Genomic DNA, 14,718 nt, shown 5'->3' on the forward strand with positions numbered 1-14,718 from the left:
ATTGGGACCAAACCCATAACTTTTTGCCTTAATTTACTCTGTAGTATCCAATCAGACCTTCTGTGTCAACACTACAATATTTTGAGCATTATATCAATTTGTCTGAGACTTTCTTTTGTTGCCAGGACCACATTTGGATCTGTGAGGGAATGCTTTGCCCTATGAGATAGAGGTTTAGGGTCTAGAGTCAAGTCATGACAATACAGCTGCCACAGAGCTGTTTTATTTGCTGGTTTGTTTTGTTTTGTTTTGTTTTTGACTGAATTTTACACTTGCTGGCAAAAGGGTTAAGGAAAATCACAGCTGCCAGACTGAAATATTTGCTATTTTGTCATGATGGTAAGCACTGCAGTCAGTCATTTCACTGCCACCACAGTCAGCCCTGGGGACTGCATTTATCAGAGTTCAAAAAGGACGTTCTCAAGATGTAGTAGCCACAAGATTAATTTTGACAAATGCGTATATAAAGTACTCAGTCTGCAGAGATGGGCCCCACATTCCAGCACCAAGCAGCTGAGACAATACAGCACATACCTGATTTCATGTATTTCTTAGGATGAGAGGTCCCTTTGCACTGCCACTTGCCGTGCCTCTTACAGACACCATCACTATTCTGGAGGAATTTCCTATGAACCCTACACCTTGTACATCTTTTTAAATGAGAGTTACTAAGGCTCAGGACACAGCACTAGTTGTGATTGCTCTTGTTGACATAAATGCCAAAATCTCAGTCTCCTGAGCTTTCTGCTTCAATAAGAGTTCCTTCTCCAAATGGACTGACATCAATTACCCAAGTGTCCAACCTCCTTCCACTCAACAGAGTCTTGTGCTGCAGATGGTGCAAATGGCCTGGCATATGTAAAATCCAGTACATGACTCTGAATGACTGCCAAGGCAGAACATAGCTCAAACATAAGGTACAGTGGCAAAACTCTCTGGAGGTTTTTGCCCATTTACAGCATGTCTGACCTCAGACAAGGCTATCAGCTCCCCACTTCTACAGGAGCTGGGCGTGCAAGTCTTTGTACCTCACTGCCTGAATAACTTGGGAAGTCCAAACAGACTGCCTGAAAATAAGATTCCAGATGGACAATCAGGCACGTGGCTTGAAACAAGTATTAATTTGATGTAGCCTTCATTTTCTCAAAGTGCTTTGGAACTATTTCTTGAGCAAAAAAGTACAGAAATTACTATCAAGGTAACATCACAATTACAATTTCATTTCAATTTGTCAGCAGCTTGCTTCTTCAAATATTTAGAACATTTGAGCACACTAAACTAACAGTCTTCTGTGAGACACTGTGGTTACAAATCAGTGCTTGGCACACCAAAGCCCAGTGCAATTTCCCTGATACTGATCACCTTTCAGAAAACATAAGAGTTAAATTAAAAGGATGAAATATTTCTGAGAGCTTCCAAGTTACCCATATTCCTTTGGAAGGTTCAGTACTGCAAATTCTATTCATATATTTTCCTGACCACAGAGTTGAAGCATGCTGCACAGCTCATAAAACCTATTAAAAAACAGTCATTCAAAGAGAGGGGAAGTCCTCTAATTGCATCCTTCTTCTCCCTTTTGATGAATCTTCATCAGCACCAACTTCACAGACAGAAATTGTGAGACCTGCACTGTGGGCATGTTCTTCAGTGGCCAAGTACCAGTCACTCTTGGCTGACCCTCACGATAGTTAGGAATAGTCAGTACAGAGCAAATACTGATGACACAGTAGAAAAGGACAAATACAGCACCTACAGAGACTTCATAGCTGCTGTCATCAATAGGCATTGTTGAGGCTCAGGAAAAGCTCAGGAAAATGAGAGTAAAATGTATGTTACTGTTCTCAGTACTACTTTTTACTTATATGTAATGCTGGGAAGTTCACTTCAAAGCATTTCTGTAGGACTGGCACCAAAATAGACTTCCACAATGTGTTTGTGGAAAGCTTCCAACTACAAAATATAAACATACTTTAAAAACAATATTCTCCCTACCATGAAAGATGCTAAAGAATACATACATTTCTTCCAAATTATTTTTTTGAGATATGCAGTTATACAAAGTAGGATCTTGCTCTCTGGAAACAAATTTTTCGGGATAAGTGAATATGTACTGGTCAAAATGTTTTTATTGGTTTAAAATAGCAATAACAATTCTTTCTCTTTAGTTAAATTTGAAAATAATAAGGTTTTAGTGATTCTGACAGTGATTCCATTTTGCTTTCTGTTCTGCTACATTAAGCCTCCACACTCATCAGAGTTCTGTGGGCTGAGTTCCTGGTTATATTTCAGTGTTATATTTCAGTGTTATATTTCAGTGTTATATGCCTGATTAGCATGCTTTTAGCAGAAGCAATAGGTTCTCCAGTTAAAAAAAAAATAGTATATTTGAAGAGAGAGGCAACAGGACAGCCACCGTGTGGGCAACATAATGCATTTAACAGTTACAGTGCTCATAAATTATATTGTTGGCTGATAACAAATAGACTATGCTTTAATTGATAGAACAGATAAAACCACTCTTCTGTCAAATTTAACTTTGGCAAATGAGTCCATCAGCCCTTTTAAAATAAAGCTTAGGAAGATTAAGGTCCATGTTCCAGATGGCCCAAAAATAACCACTAAAAGCTACCAGCTATGCTTGAATTAAGAAGCTACTATATACATTCACAAATTCGACGTACTAAGAATTAAGCACACAATGTTGGGGAGAGGAAAAAAAATGAGGATATGAAAACAAAATCGGGATTGTTGCTTTGGCTTTAGATATCTAATTTAGACACTCAAAATATAAGGATAATATCCCATGGCATCTTTTTTATTACCAGGAAAACAGAAATCAGTCCTATCACTTTTTGTTTTCTGGAGAAATCTGTGCTCTGCTCTCTTCAGAGTCCTGTCTGGTCTGGGAGCTTCATCTGACCCTTAAATGTGAACAGCACACATGATCCCCTAAGACTTACAAGAACCATCACTAACAGTGATCGTTTCAGATCATTAAATGTGTTCCTGGTGGCTGTTAAGGATATTTAAACAAATAGGTTTGTTATGGCATCCCATTACTCTGCTTTGCATTATTTGAGAAGGGGACACTAAATCCCCAAGGAAATTTTTCTCTTCATTTTCCCCAAATAAGTGAAAATATCAGATGAAGGTAACGTGATTATTAAAGAAATTTTCAGAGATCTGGCAAGGGGATGGAGACCAGAAGAGACTATTACAAGCAGTTGTACAAGTTTTCCACTCCAATTCATGAAACAAAGCTGTTCATTTTTGCCCTGATTAGCTGAGTTGCCACAGATCACAGATTCAGATATACAGGAGAGAGAGAAATTAGGTGTTTGTATTTTATAAAACTACAACAATAGAAAAAGCAAGAGTAACAGTTTAATATCCCCTTCTACTTAAACTACAAAAGATAGTCAGCAGAATAGAAAGATAAATACACAAATTAGATAGGACACACATTTCTACAGTTGTGGCATGAAGCAATCACCAAGGATAAAGAACAATGCTTAAATAGCAGATACAAACTTTACCCTTTGCTACATCCCTGATACATTTTTCTGCAAGCCCACACCTGATGGTAGCCCACATTATGGTTCAAAAGCCAGGTATCAGAGATCTGACTCCATCTGGACCAAGACTTCTTTATTTGCACAGATAATTAGCAAATCTTCCCAAGGCCTGAGTAAAACAATGGCATCTGGTCAGGAATTACACTCTTTCAGACCTAAACAAACAACACAACTTCTGCCTAGAAGGAAATAAAATGGGGAAAAGAAGTCAGAAAATTATCAAAAAGGAGGCATACTACATTTTGTACATTTTGAATAGCAATTTGGAGAGTATTTAAAAGGAATATTCACATATTTTGAAAAAAACTTGGGTAAAGAACTCTCATGAAAGGAATATTTAAAACAACCATATTAAGGGGAGAGGGAAAAAGAAAGAGAAATAATCCACTGAGGAACAGAAGAGGAAATGACAGTAGTTTTAAAAATGAAGTCCCTTTCCAATACACATCAAAAAAAAAAACAACTAGGGAAGACATTAGTTGCAAACAACTCCTAGGAGGAAGCCAGGGATTCACAAAGATTCATCTTTCTACAGGAAGAAGACAAAAAACAAGCTGAGAAACTCAAGCATAGTAAACTGCATAACTAGAAAAGTATTTATTCATGTGTCTGGTCTGAGGGAAAAAAGGCATGAAATAGCAAGTGAAGACAAAGCACCAAACCACAGACATTTTTGGCTGTGTAAAGCCTGCAACATAACATTCATTTCTTATCACCAAGTCCAGAATAATTTAGCAAGAATATGAAAGCTTTGCCACAAAGCCTGATAGAGATTTTAGGGTACAACACAAATACAAACAGGATTTGATCTGGTGACATTGTCATACTTTTGGTTCAGATTCCTGAGGAGTCAAACCAGCACGCTTTAACAACTTGGAATACTTAAACACTTCCAGTTTCATGACCATGCTGTAGACTAAGGTGACACAAATGTTGAGGTGACCTGGGAGAGTTAAGTGACCAGAGACCTCAGAGCTGACACAAGTGTTCCTCTGGGATCAGCTCTTCATGACTACTGGTTTGTACAGGTATGACCAACACAGCAAAGAGCAATTTGGGTGAATTTGTTAATGAACCATATTATCTTTTTCTTTAACAAAAACTAAAAGAAATTTCCCTGTTCACAAACACCCTGCAATACAACATCATGTTGCCAAGCTCCTCCCTTTAGCACTAGCACTGATAAGACTTTCAGACTGAAGAAGAATATGGGCATAATGGACAAAGCTGAAACCATTCCCTTTTCAAGGTAAGAGATTTTTTTTTTGCCACGGTCTTAAATAAGAATCAGAACATAGAGACTGAAGGAAAAAAAGATGGTTCCAAAACGCTGCTTAAATTAACAGATGATATTTCCACTGTTTCCTTGTGCAAAGCATTCAGGGAAAATAAGCCTTCCAGCACACTAAGTAAGGTGCTGCATACCACAGCTCTGTTTCTTGTGCTTTGAACATTACATTACTCAGCCAACAGACAACCAGCAGTCAAATGGACTGTGTTCTGTTTTGAAAACCTTTTATGCTATCATCAAAGAAAACCATATTTTAAGGAAGGCAACCAAAAAAGGCACTCATAAAATTATGAATAGATGTGAGCAGCATGCAAAAGAAGGTTTAAAGCCCCCAAATTAGTTATCTTAAGAACAAGAGAAATAGATATGTTTCCTTCGTGAGGCATTAGAGAATTTTCCTGTGACAGCCAGTATTCCCTTTCTTTCCTTTCAGAAGTGCAAGAATGACACCATGAAAAGAACAGCAATGGAATTTAAATCTAAAGAGAAAGAGAACATTGCTTCCAGCTATTCACACTCATAATCTCTGAAATTTATGGCCTGAGAAGACAGCATTGAAATTAGCCATTCTTTCCTTAAATTGAGCTCAGTATTCTAGGGCCCACGTAACAACTTTATGTTTTTTAATATTAAAATACAGGCAATCAAAAAACATAGATGAAGATGCCACAAGAGCAAAAGTTTTAAGACTTTTTTTCTTCCTTGATTTATAAGGATTAGTCCTTGGCAAAACCAACACTGATCATAAGTGGAAGATTTTTTTCTTTTTTCTGCAGACCTCTTTTTTTCTTGCCCTACTGTGACATTATATTCTTACATTTTATTATTTACGGCAACAATAGACCCAAGTCAAAAAAAATAAAAAAAACTCCACAAGCTCAATAGACATAAAATGAAAAGGTATTAAGTTTTGCATGTCAAAACTGAAATGCACATGGTTCTATGACCTAGCAAAATCACAGCTGGAGAGCAGAATGACCATTTTTGCAGGGTACTGACAAACTGCTTTTGTTAAATTACAGCCAAGGCTGTTGAATCCAGATAGCTTTGAAAGAAGAAATTAATTCAGTCTGATTACAAAAAGATGAAGCAATTTCCTACCTCTATGCAGCCTATTATTGCTAAATTTTGACTGAATTCTCTGTTGAAATGTAAAAAATATAAGCAAAACCCCATTGCTATCATGGTAACCAATTAAAATTTCAGAAATCAGAAGTTTCTGCTTAGTTTCAAACACAATTTGTATGTACATAAGGTGTATAAGTAGTAGTTCTAATGGAACTTTTCTTAAATATGTAGTGGAAGACAGGAAATATGTGACTTGGGCAGGTTTTAATGAAAAAATTTAATGACAAAACCATAGCTGTAGTCTCACCTCAGTCAGAAAGCAAGAGATTTTGAAGTTATGAAGTCCTGGAAGAGAAAATGCATAAAGAAAGAACACAGAAAGGAAAGGGCCGAGCTGAAACTTTACTAGGAGTTTTCAAGTGAGACTGTGACAGCATTGTGACAAAATAGAAAAGCCTGAGAGAAAGAAACAAATGCAGCTCAGCAAAACTTGGGACATTCCATCCCAAGATGCCATGGATTGCCACGGATGCCTTCCACATCTGACTGGAAGATGTTTGGCCAGTACTGACTCATTGAGAGAAAATACCAGATGAGAGAACATAAAATCTCCACCCAAAAATTATAGTCCCAGCTCGTTATTGTATATATTAATAAGAGATTTTTGTTGTATCCTCCATGTGGTTTATGTGTGGTTTTGTCTTGGCACAACAGAAAGTGCCTCCACAGGAGTAACCCCAGGAGCTGAGTGTTACAGCAAATGAAGTAGCAAACTGTGCTATAGTTAAGAAATTAAATCAGTTTTTATCTTCAACAGCTGCCTTAGCAGTCTCTTTGGTATTCTACTCTTGATCTTAGGTGTTTTGTACAAATAACATCATGATGATGGCCCCAGTTTGTGAAAGGGGGTGTTGAGCTTGGTGCAAAGGACATTTACATACCAGTACATGTACATTTAGCAACTAATTTTTACTCTAGTTAACACTTATGCAGCACAACTTGGATTATTATTATCAAAAATTGTAATGAGCCTCCTCCTTACTCCACCCCACCCTCTCCAAAGAAGCTGGTTATTAAAAATGAAAAAAAAATGCCACTGAGTAATAAAACTTAGTTTTATAACTATTTCTTAGTTAATAAAACTAAGAAAACCTTAGTGAGTCATATAGTCCCTAGAATCAAGAAACATCAATAGCTTAAATAATTCTAGTTTTCCTGATGGATGGATATTGAAAGAGCAGAACCTGGGGGAGAAAAGCTAGAAATTATCAACCTTTAGACAACTTCTAGAAGATTTTCCCCATAAATATAGTATGGAGAGTATCTTTTTACCTCTTAAGAACTTGCTGACTTGCTCCACGGTTGGATTCTGTATCCAAAGTTGCTATTTGTGAGGAAAAAAAAAAAAAAGTCAGGTAAGCCTACATATAAGGTTTGCAAAATATTGTCTATTCACAAACTTGTCATTTGCAGCAGGGTGTTTTCTAGCCACCTTTACCAATGACAATGAAATTAATCTGTAATTGAACTAACAAACATCTGCACATCTGGGCACCTTCCATGGAATAAGGCAGAAAAAACAAAACTCACAAGACATAAGAGCTCGGGGTTTGGGAGCAGTTCTACCTTATCCCCCTTGTAAAACACCTAAAGGAAGACAGATATTGTTCTTCTGTTCAGGCCTCAGTATCTCAGGAAGACAGTCATGGTCTCCTGAAATCCACTTCAGCCCTGACCTTCTTCACCCCCTTTGGATCCTTGTGATACCTTTTGCTCCCACACAAACACCTACAAATATTTGAGAAAAAATATAGTGTAGTTTTACATATAACACGAGGAAATTGTCCACTATTTTGTCTAAACAATTTGCTTCTTTAATCTGAGCACGATCAGATCTTCTAGGTCTTGCATTTTGGACTGGGGAGGATTGGTTTTGTTTTGGTCAGGAATGGGAGTAAAAGAGTGTTTTTGTTCCCCTGTTTTCTAGGTCAGACAAACCAGCCCTGCAATTGCTGTGGTTAAGTGCTGTCTCAAGCTGGTTTATTTAAGGTATGCCAAGGCATCAGGGGTAGCCTCATGTAATTAAGCAAAGAAACTGGGAGTCCTTCTTTGGACCAAATTTCTTGCTTCTTCACATCTCCTGTCTTGGTAAAGAAAGCTCTCAGAAATCACATGTCTTCCCCTCTCTATCTCCAGCATGCTGCCATCCTTAGCTTTTCTCAGCTGGAACTTTAGTGAGAAGGCTGCACTAGAGATTTTTGGTTTTGTTTTCTTCAAATGAGCAAGCCCAGCTGCTCTCCCAGGACACTAGGGAGCCCTTTTGCTTTGCTGCAGTGTTGAAGTTTACCAGTTCATAAGGCTAAAGCAGAAGAAAAGCCTCGTTTAAAAAGCTATAGCTGTTGCCATAGTACTTTGCATTAAAACATACTTTGTGTGTAGAAATCCTGAAAAAATCTGAAGTTTCCTAGTAAAAAATTTACCTGTTTTGTGCTCATCAGAAACCCTGTGACAAGGTCTGGAAAACAGCCCCTCACAAGAACTAAGAGATAATCTTTACAGTTGGCTCTGAGGTTATCATCAAGCTTTTAACACTAAATTAACTCTAATAACTAACGAACTAATTAACTCTAGCTCAGGTTATTAGTCCCACCTGCAGAATGTTTCAAAGCGGGTGGTACCTTGATCATTTCACTCTGAATGTGCAAGCATTATAGAATTATATCGTTATTAAGAACCATGAGTTTCTCTGACTGCAGGGCTCACTCCAGTGAGGTATTCACAGATAACAAAATTATCTATGGTAGGCCTAGGCTCTTCTTCTTTTTGCTAAGTGCTTTCTTAAGAACTATGCAAATAAAATACCAAGACACACTCCTCTCAGTGAACAGCTTAAGTTCCCACAGAGCACAGTAGTCAGAGAACTGATAAACTCTGGTTATCTCTTCCCATCAACTGCTTTTCACAGTTAAAAAGACGACAACACACCACCAGCAAAAAAAAACTTAAAACCAACAACCAAACACCTAACCAACCAACCAAAACCAAACCAAAAGCCTAAAAAAAATCACAGAGGAGAATAACATACAGCTAGGAAATTTTGACCCTTTTTTTCTACATATTTCCAACTTGTTACAAGGTCAGACTATGGACACATTTAACTTGATCTCCTTGAGTGACTGCCTATGAGGACAACAATTAAGGAAAGAATTTAGAGAACAGTATTAATAAATCCTTCATAAATTTGATTGTGCTCACAGTTTGTTTTGAGATAACAGGTAACATTAAAAAACTGCATTTTTTTTTTCCTTCATTCATGGAGCTTCCTACTTTACCAACCAATGGCTTCAATATTTGATACATTTATTTTAACTCTACATCAACATCAACTATGCCTATTAATTTGGCAGATTAACCCTTACCTAAGAAAGATTTTCACTTTTCACTGCTGTTTGTAGGAAGTCTGCTTCTTCTTTCATAAGTTGGCTGTGTTATCACTGACACAGTAGTTACTGGCATATGCCATCATCCACTGAAATGGAAACATCCTGTTGTTTCATGTCTCTTTGGTTTTCATACAAAGAAGTCAGAGAAGCAAAATGAGAAATACTGAAACAGCAGCAGAACTGCTAAAAGAACCGAGGTCTCTACTTTTTCCTCTTAGAATAACAGTGATATTGTTAATTTACTTCCTCATCCAATAATAAAGTCAAAACTAATATTACTAATAGTAATCTCAGAAATATCTACTGAAGCAATACTTACAACTTTTGAATAATTTAAATCTTAAATATTTTATATTTTTAAAAATTTGTTTAAAAAATTATTACAGCACACTTGATCTTTGGCCATTAACCTGTAGTGCTTCAATAGAAATACTCTCCCTGTAATAATGTTAGACAAAACTCATGGCAAAGATACTTCAAAACATATTTTAAATTTTATTTTCTCCCTGTTTGTGCAAGCACACTTTGTTTTCTTTAAGAGGGGAAATTCTTGTCAAATTGTTTTTCCTTAGTTGCTTAAGTCTTGTGCAATATAAACCCCAGAATTCTGATACTAATTTGTGCTGTCTCTTCATGCAGAGACTTGGTTGCATTGCTCTGCTCTTTTGGTAGGCCAGGAAACAGCACAGTTCTTACAGTCATCACCACACTTATCTTCCAAAAACCCTCAATGCTTTCAGTGAACAGAGCAAGCTCAGATCAGCACTGTTTTTTATCCTTTTCTGGGGTGTGTGAGAGAGAGAGTCTTGGGAAGTTTAAGAAAGGGTCTAAGCAGCACTGTGTTGTCAACTTCACAGCAAAACAACTATTCAGCTAGTTCTGATTTTCCAAATGCCTGAGAAAAGCATCTTCAGCTGTTCCTAGAGTTTCCTGCAAGTAGCCTTCATATGTTCTTGTACCCATGCCACCAACTTCCAACAAAGGGGCTGCACTCTGATGCCTTGAACACTGAGAAAAGAATTGCTGCTTATGAGATGTGTACAGCTTTAGAAAGACAGCAAACAGGTATCACCTGCCCTTGCCACACTTTGTACTCCTTGCTTTGACAGCTTTTCAGGAAAACCTCTCACTGCCTTCCTAGACTTCTTTGCTGACCTCTATTTGATCAACTTTTTACCATACGTTGTGTTCCATGTTGCAAGGAATAAGAAAGCAGAAGGATTATAACTCACTGCATTTCTTTATGTGCAAAGCTGAAGAACATTTCTACAGAACAGACATGAGCCATAATTCCGTAACTTCAGGTACTCAATTTCATCTAAAAAATGCACATTCCCATCATTGCAAATTTCACAGAAAAAAAAGAGTAAAACCAAAAAAATTAATATCTTGTCCTTTATGCAACAAAGTGAAAACTTTCAGACATTAGGTAAACAGTATGGTATAATGTATTGTGAAACAGTCTTCAGGAGCAAAAGAGAAGAATGTTGGAAACATTCTCCTTCAATGAAAAAAGGGACAATAGCACTAGAAAGATTTATTGCAGTCTGAATACTGAGAAGTGTACATGACCCCAGTAAGAGTTTTCTATTATCAATTTTTATCATTCAAGTGTTCCAAACCTCTTCACAATAAAATTGTCCAAATTCTACAGTTGAAGTGACAAGCAGGTTTGCAGGTGTTGACATAACACCTGCTCTATTCTATAACTTCTTTTTTTCCTCTAAACACGCCTTTACAAGTATGTGTACTGTCTTTAGAAAAAGAACAAAACCATGCTCCTCTCAGACACAGAGGAAGCAGTTGCCCTTGAGATACTTCTCAAGTATAGCTGGTGTTCCTGGAGTCCACAGGGATGCACTTAGGGTAATGAGTTCTTCTGGGAAATACAGATATTTTAATGGCCCCAGAAAGGCTTTGCAAGTTCATGCTGGCTTTTATGCAGGCAGATTATATGTTTTTAATTTATAGTGGGTTTATTGCGGTACTTCAGTAGAGAATGCCCTTCCCCACCAGCATCCAACATGTTTGTGTATTCATGCTTAAACTGCTTTGTGTGATATTAGTCACCATAGGACTACTGAATTGATGGTATGGGAAATTAAGTGACTGGAAAACTAAACAATTTGCTCACTAATTTTTACTGTTGAAAACTGCTTATTTGAGCTGCTTCATATATCACAAATCACAGTTTCCCACAAGAGAACATAAAGCAAAGAATATAGGTTTAAAAAGGAAAAATATTTAGATTCATCACCTATGCCTAAGATTTCCAGTCAGTGGCCCTTAAATTTTAAGGCTTTGCAACTGAATGAATGCACCTCAAATGCTGGTGATTGCCAGAATTTACAAGCTTGCACCTTGTTTTCTCCACAGGCATCCTGACTGTGATTGATTTAACTGTGCTGACCTCCCAGCTGTGACAACTGCCTGTTCCACTGTCACCTGCTAATAACAGTTGTATATTTAGCTGCATCCCCTAAATGTGTACTGGTGGTAGATATCTAATAAGTAATTCAGCTTGGATTTAGGCAAGACATCAGAGATTTTGTGTCCTAATAACATTCCCTTAAGCTATCCACCTTCTTTGCCTTTTAAGTTGTTTACTAATGAAGATAAATGAGCTTGCCTAGGCAGGACAATGACAGTAGTTGGCAGATACATTGCTCACACAGCTGACCCTATTCAATTTTAAAATAAAATAAATCTATGTTGTTTTGTTTTATGTACGACTTATTAAATTACTGATGTGGAACTTGTCTGCCCCAGATTGCAGGGCACCGCTAATGCATCGAGCTGCAGACACTACGTAGCTTCAAAAAAAAAACCAACCAAACAAAAAAGGTTTACATTAAAATTAACATGAAAAAGAGGCAGGTTCAGATTGAGAGATGAGGAGAAAAATACAAAAAATAGTCTTGTCTAATTGCTTTCCGGGAATCCAATATGCTATCAACTGCCATGAATTACAAAGCAGCTGATGACTGGGAAAGACAGCTATGACACTTTAAAGCTATTCATTCAGAAGGTGAAATCACAATGCTTCAGAAATTGCTGTATCCAATGTGTTTTTGTCAAACCTCCATAACTAGATGCACTCAGGAACATACTCTGAAAGCATTATAGTTATTGCTGATTAGAAAAAGACCCAAAAAACTATTAGTTTGAGGCTAAACATTTTTCAGCTAGAATTGGGAATTTAGGAAGTCATAGAATCATATCATAGAAAGGCTTAGGTTTGAAGTGACCTTAAATTCATCTAGCTCCCAATTCCCTGTAACAGGCAGGGATGCCACTCACTAGGCCAGGGTGCTCAGGGCATCATCCAAACTGGTTTTCAATGTTTCTAGGAATGGGACATCCACAACTTCTCTGGGGAACTGGTTCCACTTTCTCACCTCCCTCACAGTTAAGACCTTCTTCCTTATACCTAACCTAAATCTTGTCTTTGAGTTTGAAATCATTCCCTTTTGTAATATTATTGTCTGTCCATTAAAGATATAACTCTTACTCTTTTTTGTAAAATCTCTTAAAGTACCTAAAGGCTTCTCTAAGCTCTCCCCAGAGTGTTCTCCACAGATGAACAGCCACAAATTTCTCAGCTTGTCTTTATATGAGAAATGTTCCAGCCACCTCATCATCTTCATGGCCCTCCCCTGGATGTCCTCCAGCAGGTCCACGTCATTCCTGTGCTGGGGACCCCAGAGCTGGATGCAATTCTCCAGGTGAGGTCTCGTGAGGACAGAGCAGAAGGGCAGAATCCCCTCCCTTGCCCTCTGCTCACAGGGCTCTGGATGCAGCCCAGGATGTGTTTGGTCTTCAGGGCTTCTTCAAACACACATTGCTGGCTCAGGTCCAGCTTTTCATCCATGAGAACCCCCAAGTCCTCCTCTGCAGGGCTGCTCTCAAATGACTTCATCTCTCAGTCTGGTCTCATGTTTGGGATTTTGCAGTACTTTGCACTTGGACTTGCTGAACTTCATAAGAGCCTTGGATTCTGTTTGCTCTTTCTGATGAAAGGTGAAACATGCTGCTCTTAGGGTAAACAAAAAGAGACCTTGCAAACTTATGTGCAATCACAATTATAATCCAGTTCATGGGGAGCTGACAAATAATAATCAGTATGAGCTCACAAAACAACCCTAAAACTATTTAGCATCTCATTTCCAGGTGGGGTGGTCCAATCCTTACCACCACAGGCCTTGTGCCTTTCTTTACAGCAGCTCCAAATAGAGGTGGTCAGAATGCAGTCAGGGAAGGTCTTTATGACACAAAGATTCATTCAGGAAAAACTGTGCAAAATAACAAAGTGAAAAGAAGGCTTAGCAGAAAACCCTTGAAAAACACCTGCATCCAGAGCATGTAAAGGCACAAAACATGGGTTTTACTGAATTCTTCAGGCTTTTTTTCTAAATTTCTAACAAAAACCAATGAATGCCATTGTTGATTGTGTTGTAAGAGAATGTTATGTAATCATGAAATTAGAAAGACTAAGAAAAAAAAAATCTATTGCTCAATCTGTCAAGTAATTATCATTTAGTCCCTTTTAGACCAGCTAAGCAGCATGAACCATGTACATGGCTGCAATAACTCAGTTTTTGCTCTGCATCTCCTTAACAGTAGACAAAATGGCATCCAGGAAGAAAAATAATATGTGGAAAACAAAACACTTCACCTGTAATAATTTTAAAAATTATGTTCATATTTAAAATTATGTTCATATTTTGTTCATATGTTTGTATTTGGCCATGTCAGCAAACAGCCAGTCTCAGTGAAAATTCCCTCTTTCTATGTAACCAAAAGGATATTTCATTCTTTAGTCTTCAGATATTTGTATGATTTGTTGAGAACTATTTTCATAAAGTAAGCCCTAGTTACACATCATATTCTGCTCCAGACTTTCCATACTCCCCAAAATTATTCTGTCTCCTGGGATTTTATTATGTGCACACTCTGATGCATGAAATCATCCCCATTGTTCTCCATATTCTACTAGCAAGAATACAGAATGTTTATAAATCACTAACATATTGCATGGATAAAATCACCATGCTAATCCTACCCAGTGATTGCTCCCACCTCAATCCCTACCAGTTTCAGGGTGGCTTCTTAAAGCAGCACTTGAATAACACTGTAGGTACAAGATAACAACAGAACTTTGTGCTGGACAAGTCTGAAAAGAGTCAGGGAAGTGCCAAGACACTCTGCAGTTTCTCCATTTCGTCCACTTCCTAACAGCAAAAATGTGAGTAATTATCTTTAATCCCAGTTTCCCATCATTTGGCCTCACATGTACATTGCAAAAACCAGAGAGGTCCCAGATGCTCGTGCTAAAGGCAAC

At 37.7% G+C, this 14,718-nt stretch overlaps 1 protein-coding gene across 10 annotated transcripts in view; it reads right to left on the reverse strand.

The window, feature by feature from the left end:
• LOC111940482 (uncharacterized) overlaps positions 1 to 14,718 on the reverse strand; it is a 193,288-nt gene that overhangs the window by 38,825 nt on the left and 139,745 nt on the right. For 3 of the 10 annotated variants that reach the window (XR_015285098.1, XR_015285090.1, XR_015285107.1), the window contains 3 exons: positions 9,354 to 9,463; positions 7,267 to 7,318; positions 1,826 to 3,754 (listed from right to left, as the gene is read on the reverse strand). The gene's annotated coding sequence lies outside the window, so the exon portion shown is untranslated. Of the gene's footprint in view, positions 1 to 1,825; positions 3,755 to 7,266; positions 7,319 to 9,353; positions 9,464 to 10,760; positions 13,670 to 14,718 lie in introns of those variants that run through there. The other 7 variants (XR_015285094.1, XR_015285091.1, XR_015285096.1 and 4 more) reach the window with 5 other exon arrangements.

The sequence above is a fragment of the Cyanistes caeruleus genome, chromosome 3 (assembly GCF_971803275.1).
Source record: "Cyanistes caeruleus chromosome 3, bCyaCae1.hap1.1, whole genome shotgun sequence".
Lineage (NCBI taxonomy): Eukaryota > Metazoa > Chordata > Aves > Passeriformes > Paridae > Cyanistes > Cyanistes caeruleus.